Source organism: Tupaia chinensis, unplaced genomic scaffold (genome assembly GCF_000334495.1).
Source record: "Tupaia chinensis unplaced genomic scaffold, TupChi_1.0 Scaffold000275_1, whole genome shotgun sequence".
Classification (NCBI taxonomy): Eukaryota; Metazoa; Chordata; class Mammalia; order Scandentia; family Tupaiidae; genus Tupaia; species Tupaia belangeri.
The window spans coordinates 1,448,042-1,458,630 of NW_006159757.1; the positions used below are offsets into that span (position 1 = coordinate 1,448,042).

General features: G+C 42.1%; 1 pseudogene; it reads right to left on the minus strand.

Annotated features, from left to right (window-relative positions):
* Nucleotides 1–6,131: 6,131 nt before the first annotated feature.
* On the minus strand, nucleotides 6,132–7,719 carry LOC102482080 (histone-lysine N-methyltransferase SUV39H2-like; annotated as a pseudogene).
* Nucleotides 7,720–10,589: the final 2,870 nt, after the last annotated feature.

The window sequence follows — 10,589 nt, forward strand, 5'->3', positions numbered from 1 at the left end:
CGGGGCCCCGTTTGCCTGCTACTCCGGTGGCCGAAGCCATGGCCAGCCTGAGTCTGCGGCCCGAAGACTGCGGCGGGAGGACTAGGGACAGCAGCCTCCAGGAAGAGAGGGTCGCGCCAGGGCTGGGGAAACCAGAACACCACGAGAGGTGGAGTCCCACCCCGAGACAACGCCCCCGCACCTGATTGGCGGAGGGGCCGGGCCCTTGAAGCCAATCCCGGGCCGCGCTCGGACAGGGCTGACTCGACGGGATTCCAGGCAGTGCTACGGGATGAGCCGCTGAGCATCTGCGAGGGGCGGTGTGTTGGGCGGAGCGTCACCAACGACTGGTAAATACGTGTGTCCGTCCGTGCAGCCTGCATTTTCCCGCCAAGAGATTCTCCATCGCTCTCGACCAGAAGCCCCAGAAAGAACACAACCACACAAACACAGTGTGTGAGTGACAGTGTGGGTAAAGTAGCCAGGACCAAGACTGAAGAATGCAAAAAGAAAAGGTCATTTGAGGGACCAAAAAAAAAAAAAAAATCAGTATTCCCATTTTTTTCTCCCTTAAGAGAAATTGAGGAAGAAAGACAACAATAGGAGGTAGAGAGCCTGTAAAAAAGGATAAAGGAGATCTTTGGAGATACACGGGGAACTGGACTAGCAACCTTTCTGTTAAACATGTCAAATATGCTAGAGAGTTGAAGAAAAACTATGGAAGGCACCACTAATGGTTCATTAATAAATATTACAGTGATTGTGGACCATTTCAGATACTTGCAACAGCAAACAAAGCAGTTAACCTCCACAAACTGAGAAAAATGAACAAAAAACTCTACAGAAATTTTCTGGCTGGCAGGTCATGTGGTGGTTAAGGCACTGGATACCCACATAGCAGAAAGTGGTTCTAGTCCCAGACCTGACAGCTTGCATTCTCACTTTCTCTCTGTCTCTCTGGTCAATTTAAAAAATTAACTAATAATAAGTAAAATTAAATAAATAATTATTTTTTGAGAGAGACATATTTTTGCTATAGGGTGTGTACACTCTCCAGAGAGAAAGAAAATGAGACATTACCCCCAAGGGGGATGACCACACAGCTGCTGGACTCCCATGTAGTTGACTGCGGTTCAAGTCCAGGACCTGGTGGCTTAAACTCACGCCGGGTGCATGTGCATGTATACCCAAGATCCTAGGAGGAGACTGGACAAGGGATCGTGGAGTGGCCATATCCCCTGGGGTGATTTCTCACTTTCTGTCTCTGTCTCTCTGTCTTTCTGGTGAGCATATGTGCCCTATAGCAAAATCCTCTCCAAAAATAATAATAATAATAATAACCTGCAACTAACCTCACCACTCCTCATACTTCTGCTCTCCTTCCTCTACTTTTCCTTTTTTTTTTTTTTTAAGGGTTTTGTCACAGGGCGTGTGTGCTTGCCAGAGAGTCATGGTGAGAAGGAAAGTAAGAAATCACTTCCTCAGGTGATGGCCATGCTGCAAACCCTTCTTCATTCTCCTCCTGGAATTTCAGGCACACACACACTCATGCCTGATGTGATTTTCAAGCTGCTGGGTCTGGGACTTGAACTGTGGTCAGCCATGTGGAAGTTCAGTTCCTTAACTACTGCACCACCTGCCGGCCCCAACTCTGCTTTACTTTTTATTTCTACCATCAAACTTATAATTTCCTAATATACAATATAATCTGTTTATCATTTTTTAAAAAGAATTATTTATTTTATTTTTAGAGGAAAAATGATATTATAATACTAGGTTGTTGGAAAAGTCATGACATATTTTCCTGATTTTTATGCAAAAATGTGTCATGACTTTTCTGACAACCCAAAAGTATCTACCAAATAGGGCTGATGTAACTACATGTGAAACAGTGCCTGGCATATTGTAAGTACTCAATGTACATTAGCTATTTGTTTTTTTCTTTTTTTGGAGAGGTTTTTTTGCTACAGGGAGACAGACAGAGAGAGACAGAGAGACAGAAAGCGAGAAATCACCCCCCAGGGAGGATGGTCACGCCACAATCCCTTCTCCTCTCGGGATCTTGGGCACGCATGCACACACACCCGGCATGAGTTTTAAGCCACCGGGTCCAGGACGCAAACCACAGTCGACTACATGGGAGTCCAGCGACATAGCCATTACGCTAACTGCTGGTTCCCCATATTAGCTATTGTTATCATTATTATAACATTTTACACATAGTATAATTTGCATGAGTCCTGGGATTTAACAATCTTGAATATGAATGAACCTGCTGAGCAAGTCGGTGTATTAGGTTGTGAGGCAATTAGCAATGATTGAGTATGAAAATAGGAATATTCGGGACCAGCAGATGGTGTAGTGGCTAAGTTGCTGGACTCCTATGTAGTTAACTGCAGTTTGAATCCCAGATCCAGTGGCTTAAACTCACGCTGTGCATGCCCAAGATCCTAGGAGGAGAATGGAGGAGAAGGGATTGTAGTGTGGCCATCCCCCTGGGGGATTATTTCTCACTTTCTGTCTCTCTGTCTCTCTGGGTCTTTCTGGTGAGCACAAACACCCTATAGCAAAAACCTCTCAACAAAAAAAAATAAAGAAAAAAAAGAAAATAGGAACATTCTAGGGCTCAGTTTATTTTGTCCCTTAAATAGCATTCAAATATTTAAATGGTCAGTTCACCAAGTAAGATGCAGTTCAAATTTATTTTTGAAGGGTCTTTGCTTAGGTTCTTTTTTATTTTTTTTTTAAGTGTATACCTCTGAAGGAGTCTAACTTCTTCCATTAGCAACTTTTAAAAAATTTTTTTTCATTCAACTTTATTTATTATTATTATTTTAATTGGACCAGATAGAGAGAGAAAGTGAGAAAGCAAGCTACTGTGTCTGGGTTTTGAACTATGGTTAGCCATGTGGGAATCCAGTGCCCTTAACCACCATGCCACCTGCTGGCCTTATAACTTTTTATTTAAGAGAAATTCTCAAAAGATCATAGTAATGGGGCATGTGGATTATTGAATTTTTATATAACCTCAAATTTATCACAGACTAAAGTTGACTAATTTTATTTTCTTTTCATATCCCTGCTCACTTTTACTAGAGGGTACCTGTTCAGACTAAGAAGGGTGAGAAGAAAAAGGTGAAATTTATTCAAATGAATCATTTAGGCTGTAAAATAATATTCTTTCTCCATTGCTAGTCCTTGTTCTAATTTCTTTTCTGATGAATGAAAATTTCTTTAAAAATGATTACTTTCTGTTTTTTGCCAAGATGGCGCCAAAAGCGAAGAAGGAAGCTCCTGCCCCTCCCAAAGCTGAACCTAAAGCTAAGGCTTTGAAGGCCAAGAAGGCAGTGCTGAAAGGTGTCCACAACCACAAAAAAAAAAGAAGATCCGTATGTCACCCACCTTCTGAAGGCCCAAGACTCTCAGGCTGCGGAGGCAGCCTAAATATCCTTGGAAGAGCGCCCCCAGGAGAAACGAGCTTGACCACTATGCCATCGTCAAGTTCCCCCCTGACAACTGAGTCTACCATGAAGAAGAGAGAGGACAAGACACTGTGTTCATTGTGGATGTCAAGGCCAACAAGCACCAGATCAAACAGCCTGTGAAGAAGCTCTATGATCTTGATGTGGCCAAGGTCAACACTCTAATCAGGCCTGATGGAGAGAGGAAGGCGTATGTGCGACTGGTTTCCGATTATGATGCTTTGGATGTTGCCAACAAGATTGGGATCATCTAAAGCAAGTCCAGCTGGCTAATTCTAAATATACATTTTTTCACCATTAAATAAATATATATATATTACTTCCTCATTTATTTTTTTTCTTTTGCCTGGCTAATAGGGAGGATCTTTTTTGTTTTTACAATTCTCCCTACTCCACTGTGAAATATAGCATGCTTATAAAAATATATGGATATAGGGCCAGCCAGTGGCATGATGGTTAAGGTGGCTGGATCCCACATAGCTGACTGTGTAGTTCAGGTCTTGGACCTGGTGGCTTGGAAAACATGCTAGGTGCATGTACATGTGTGCCCAAAATCCTGAGAGGAGAATGGAGGAGAAGGGATTGTGATGTGGTCATCCCTCTTGGGAGGTGATTTTCCCTCTCCCTTTCTAGTGGGCATACATATGCCATAACAAGATTAACTGAAAAAAAAGTTTAAGTACATGTAATATTAAAATAATAATGATTATATGAGTTATGTATTGCTACGTAACAAATTAGTTCACAGTTTAGTGCTTTGAAACAACAAAATTGTATTATCTCACAGTTTTTTTCTTTTTCTTTATTATCATCATAATCTTGTTTATATGACATTGAATCATGAATAACTTTACAGTATATTACATTTTTTTTCCAGAAGGAATACTATGCATATCAGTCAATATAGAAACATTAAAATCTCCATTTCATTATCCAATAGCTTATCTCACAGTTTCTGAAGGTCAGTAAATCAGACAGCTTAACTCAGAACCTCTGACTCAAGGTCTCTCAGGAGACTGGAGCCATTGTGTTGGTTGAAACTGCAGTATCATCTGAAGGCTCAATTGGGGAAGATTTTGCTTCCACATTCACTCACATGGTTGTTTCCAAAACTGAGTTCTTCACTGGCTATAGGCCTCCCTCAGTTCTTTCCCATGTGGGCCTCTCCAAAGGACATCTTACAACATAGCAGATGACTTTCCTATGAGAGAGAGAAAATACAAGATGAAGTCACAGTTTGAATACTGGTATTAACATCCCATGACATCTGCTACATCAAATTCATTAGAAGTTAGTCACTAAATTGGGACCAGCAGTTAGCGTAATGGCTATGTCGCTGAACTCCCATGTACTCGACCGCAGTTCGTGTTCTGGACCTGGCGACTTAACACTCACGCAGGACGTGTGTGCATGCGTGCCCAAGATCCTGAGAGGAGAACGGAGGAAAAGGGATTGCAGCGTGGCCATCCCCCCTGGGGGGTGATTTCTCACTTTCGGTCTGTCTTTCTCTCTGTCTGTCTGGTGAGCGCCACACCACGCCCTATAGCAAAAACCTCTCCAAAAAAAAGAAGTTAGTCACTAAATCTAGCTTACTTTCAAGAAGAGTACATAAGGGTGTGAATGCCAGCAGGCAGGGATTGTCGGCAGCCATCTCAGAGACCATCTACCACACCCACATACCATTTTTAGTAATATGTAACTGGAGGGTGCACAGGCCTCATCCTTTTGAACTATCTTTCATGCACTTGTTCATGAAACTCTTAAACTGGCTGCCATCACTCTGTGCCTTCTTCTTCTACTTTTTTTAAAAAAATGATTATTAATTTAATTCCATTTGTTTTACTATTTTTTTTAAACTTGACCAGAGAGAGAAAGAGAGAGAGAAAGGGAAAGTGAGAAAGCAAACCACCAGGTCTGGAACTTGAACCAAGGTCGGCTATGTGGGAATCCAGAGCTTCAACCACCATGCTACCTGTGGCCCCTCTGCCTTCTTAATCTTCTATTTTTTTTATTCCTACTCTGACTGCTTTATTGATCCTCTTCCAACTCCTGGTTTTACCTGCCCATGGCCACTTTTTTTTTAAAGAATTATTTTATTTAACTTTCTTTACTTATTTTAATTTGACCAGAGAGGGGGAGAGAGAGAGAGAGAGAGAGAGAGAAAGCTGCCAAGGCTGGGACTTTAACCGTGGTCAGCCATGTTGGAGTCCAGCACCCTTAACCACCATGTCACCTTCCTACCCTCCATGCTTACTTTTTCAGAAAGTACATGTCATTACTGAGAACCTCCATGCAGCTATCTTGTGTTTTGTGAAATCACCCATTAATTCAGCCAAATTCATCTCTTTTCTAAATTTGTACTATACGCAGAGGCAGTGTCAGTTTTTTTTTTTTTTTCTCCAACTGCCAGAGGGGGCATGTGCATTGATGAGAGGGAGAAAAAAGAAACAGAGAGAGGAAGAAGAAGAGAGAGAGAAGAGGGAGGAGAGAGATAGGGAGAAGACAAAAGGGAGAAGGAGAGATAGAGGGAGAAGAGACAGAGGGAGGAGAAAGCACCCTCGATGGGCCATTACGCTAACTGCTGGTTCCCCCCCAATACTTATTCTTTGAAGATGTTAACATTAGGAAAAAATAGAACTATAATTCTCATCAGTTCTGTTTTCTGAAAATTCAGTTGAGGTAACCTCTGCAAGTTACAGCTCCACATTTGCATACAGTTCTCATCCTCTTTTTGGCTGGGCTATGGGCAATAGATATACCTGGAGATATATCTCCAGAACCTTTCATTTGATATTCAAAAGTCAGCTCTTCTCCAGCATTTATGATTCTTGTAGAAAATAATACTATCCAGGGAAGATGAGTATCAAGGTTATCAATGAAAATATTGAACACCTGAGGATTTGGGTCACAATTATAATTCACAAAATAAGACACATTTCCATATTGAGCTCCATCCACTGTGAATTCATCAGATTCATAGTCCAGATCAAAGAGATACGTGATTCCCTTATTGTCCTATTACTGCCCCCCTTCTTTCAGCTTCTTCACTTGTGATTACCTCTCCAGCATATTCCATGACAAAACTCATTCTTTTAATCTTACAAGGGTTTTTACACCCCAGCCACAGCCATTGCTAGTTCAAAGGATGCAGAGTGAACACTGTGTGCCTTGTTGTACAATCCTATTGGGACAATCAGGTCCACATTGACACCTTGAGCTGCATTCATAGATGGGGGTTCCAGGTGGAATTTTAATTTGTTGATTTTTTACTATAAGCCAAAAGAACTCCAACTTTGCCAGGACAACATTTCTCAAAGAAGCAATCTGTGTAAGAACAACCAAAGGTAGCTTCATTTACTAAGCTGATTCTTAGCTGGTTTGTGTTCATTAATATAGTACAAGTCTGAAGGTGGGCCCTCTAAGTCAACAGTATTTTCAACAAATAGCATTGCTTCATGATCCCTTTTTATTTTGTATTTGTCTTGCCATCTCTACATAGTTATCCTTTGTTTAGCTTTTCTTTTAAAAAAATATTTATTTTTAAAATTTATTCATTTGTTTTAATTTGACCAGAGGGGCAGGGGAGTGAGAAAGCAAGCCACTAGATCCAGTATTTGAACTGTTGTTGGCTGTGTGGGAAAATCCAGTGCTTTAACCACCATGCCACCCGTCGATCCCATTTAGCTTTTTTTTTACAATGTACTCAGCAATGGCATGTTTCAAAGCTTTGTTATTCTTTTAAAGTTATTGCTTTGCCTTTCTTTACCTGAGATAAATAATTATGCTTGTCTTTAGAAAATTCCTGAAGCAGTCTTGGGCACTTAAGATTTTGCAAAGGCTCCCCCAAGTACTTGTAGAATCTGGCCATCCTTTCCATTTTACAAGGTAGTATTTCATATCCTGCCAACCTATTCACACAAACTGCAAACCAGGAAGTCAGTCTGGAGTACTTCTTCTCTTCAACTTATCAAGTTTCCTTAGAGATGTACTTCTTCCTGTCCATCTCTACTACTATTGCTTTAGTTACTTCTCACTCTTAATTTTTGTATGAATTATTACATTACCTTTCTTTTTTTATAAAATTTTGCCAGTGTACATGTGCTTGCTTTACTACCTTGTACTCACACAAGTATCCCAGCTTATAATTGTTTGAATTTCTTTTGGTGATTCCAGTCAATTTACATATGAGCTTTTCTTTTCTGCATAATTCCTGATGAGTATCAAGCGAAACTAGGCAAGGCACACACCAAGCTCCTCACGCCTTGCCCCAGCGGTGGGCATCTTGTGAAGCTTTCATGCAAACAGGTGAGGTCTGACCAACAGCTCAGCTGGCCCGAAGTCCTGCCCCTCCACTCACAGGATCTTGATGCTGCGATCCATCCATAGCTTCAGCCAGTCTGGATTATGAGTACATGTATCATATCATGGACACGCAATGCTGGCATTACACTGGGAGGTCTCTGAACATGAAGAGGCAACCGTATGTCATTGTTCTGCCTTGCAGAACATTGTGTCTTACCTTTGGGCCACCTTCCTGTCCCAAGGAGTATATTTTTAAAGTATCACTTTTTTTTTTTTAAAGAGCGCATTTTTGCTATAGGGTGCATGCACTCACTGGAGAGAGAGAGAGACAGAAAGCAAGAAATCATCCCCCAAGGTGGGTGGCTATGCCACAGTCCCTTCTCCTCTTGGATTCTGGGCATACACATTCACCTGGCGAGTTTCAAGTCACTGGGTCCGGGATTCAAACCATGATCAATTACATGGGAGTCCAGCAATGTAGCCATTACACCGTCCTAAAGTATCACTTTAAAAATTATTATTTTTTTTAGGTTCTTGCCATACAGCACATGCACTTGCCAGAGAGAGACAGTGAGAGGGAAAGAAAAAAATCATCCCCCACCCCCACGCAGTTGGCCACACTGCAATTCCTTCTTCTCCATTCTTCTCCTGGGATTTTGGGAACGCATGCACATGTGCATCTGGTGTGATTTTCAAGTTGTTAGATCTGGGACTCAAACCGCAGTTAGCCATGGGTGTGTTCAGTGCCATACCCACCACAACACTTGCTGACCCAGTACCACTTTCTTTTCTTTTTTTTTTTTTTTTTTTTTTTTTGCCTTAGGGAGCATGCACTTGTTGGGGGATAGACAGAGACAGATAGTGAGAGGGAAAGTGAGAAATCACCCTCCATGGAGGATGGCCACAATGAAATCCCTTCTTGCCCACTCTCCCCTCAGAATCTTGGGCAGACACGCACATGCACCTGGCATGATTTTCAAGGCTCTGGGTCCAGGACTCAAACCAATGTCTACCATGTGGGAGTCCAGCGACATAACCTCTATGCCATCTGCTGGCCCTATGAGTACCACTTTAGAAAAGAAAAAAAATCTTGAAGACAAACCCCCAAAATACTCTTGTTCCATGGTCTTGCTTCCATTCTGCATCCTCTTATATCACAGCATAGTCCTAACAACTATCATGTTACTCTATTACCTTTCAAAATCATTGTGAATGTGGTTCCTCTGGAAATGTCCTCCAACTACTAGGCTGGTCTCCCTGTTTCCTTCCTTGCTTTGGTTCCAGAACAACTCAGTGGATAATGCTGATACTACTGACTGGGATGGCGAACAGTGCAAGGGGAACACATGTGGAAAACAAAGTTTACTTTTGCACATTTAAGCTATGTGTGTAATATTAATTATATCTGTCAATTAGGTAGTTGGATATCCTTGTTTGGAGTTTAGTAAAGAGGCAGGGGCTGGGGGGCCAGCAGGTGGCATGGAGGTTGAGGCACTGGGTTCCACATGGCCAACTTTGTGGTTCAAGTCCCAGACCTAGTGGCTTGAGAATCAAGTGTGTCTAAAATCCTGAGAGGAGAGTAGAGAAGGGATTGCAGCATGGCCAATCCCCTGGGGGAATAATTTCTCATTTTCCCTCTCTCTGGAAAGCCACACGCCCTATAGCAAAACTAAAACTCAAAAAGCATGCGGATCAGCAGATGGTATAAAGTTTATACTGCTGGATGTAGGCCTACATGGCCTACTGCAGTTCAAGTCCTGGACCTGTTGGCCTGAAATTCATGCCAGATGTGTGTGTGTGTATGCCCAAAATCCCAAAAGGAGAATGGTAGAGAAGGGATTGTGGTGTGGCCACCCCCTTGAGGGCCAATTTCTCACTTTTTGTCTCTCTCTGTCTCTCCAGAAAGTACACAAACCCTATAGCAAAAAATCTCACATACTTTTTTAAAAAAAGGCAGGGGCTGGAAAAATTAATTAGCAAGTTTTGAATGTATACATGTTAATGAAATCTTTTTTTTTTTTTGGAGAGATTTTCACTATAGGGCGCCAGCGCTCGCCAGACAGAGGGACAGAGAGATAGAAAGCGAGAAATCACCCCCCAGGGGGGCTGGTCACGCCGCAGTCCCTTCTCCTCCATTCTCCTCTCGGGATCTTGGGCATGCACGCACACGTGCCCGGTGTGAGTTTTAAGCCACCGGGTCTGGGACACGAACCGTGGTCGACAACGTGGGAGTCCAGCGACATAGCCATTATGCTAACTGCTGGTTCCCAATGTTAATGAGATCGTGTGAATGAATGGGAGGGCCCTGGCTCAAACAAACCACTTTTTTTTTTTAAAGAATTATTTTATTTTTTATTTTATTCATTTATTTTAATTTGACCAGGGAGGGAGAAAATGAGAGAGAGAAAGGGAAAGTGAGAAAGCAAGCCACCAGGCCCAGGACTCGAACCACAGTTGACCATGTGAGAGTCCAGCACCCTTAACCAACATGCCACCTCCTGGCTCCCAATAAACCACTTTTATTTCACTTAAAAATTTTTTTCTTTTTTCCATCTCATTTATATTTCATATATATATGTATGTGTGTATTTATACATATGAATGATAAGTAGGCAGGGCAGGAGACCAGTATTAAGTTCAATTTGGAACGTTTTAGGTTGACTATTATACCAAACGTGTCCCACAGTAGCGACTTAGAAATATAGGTCAGAAAAATCAATAATAGAGACCAATTTGAAGTTGGCAGGTATGGTGGTTGGGGCGCTAGACTCCCATATGGCAGACCGTGGTTTGAGTCCCAGACCTGCTGGCTTGCTTTCTCACTTT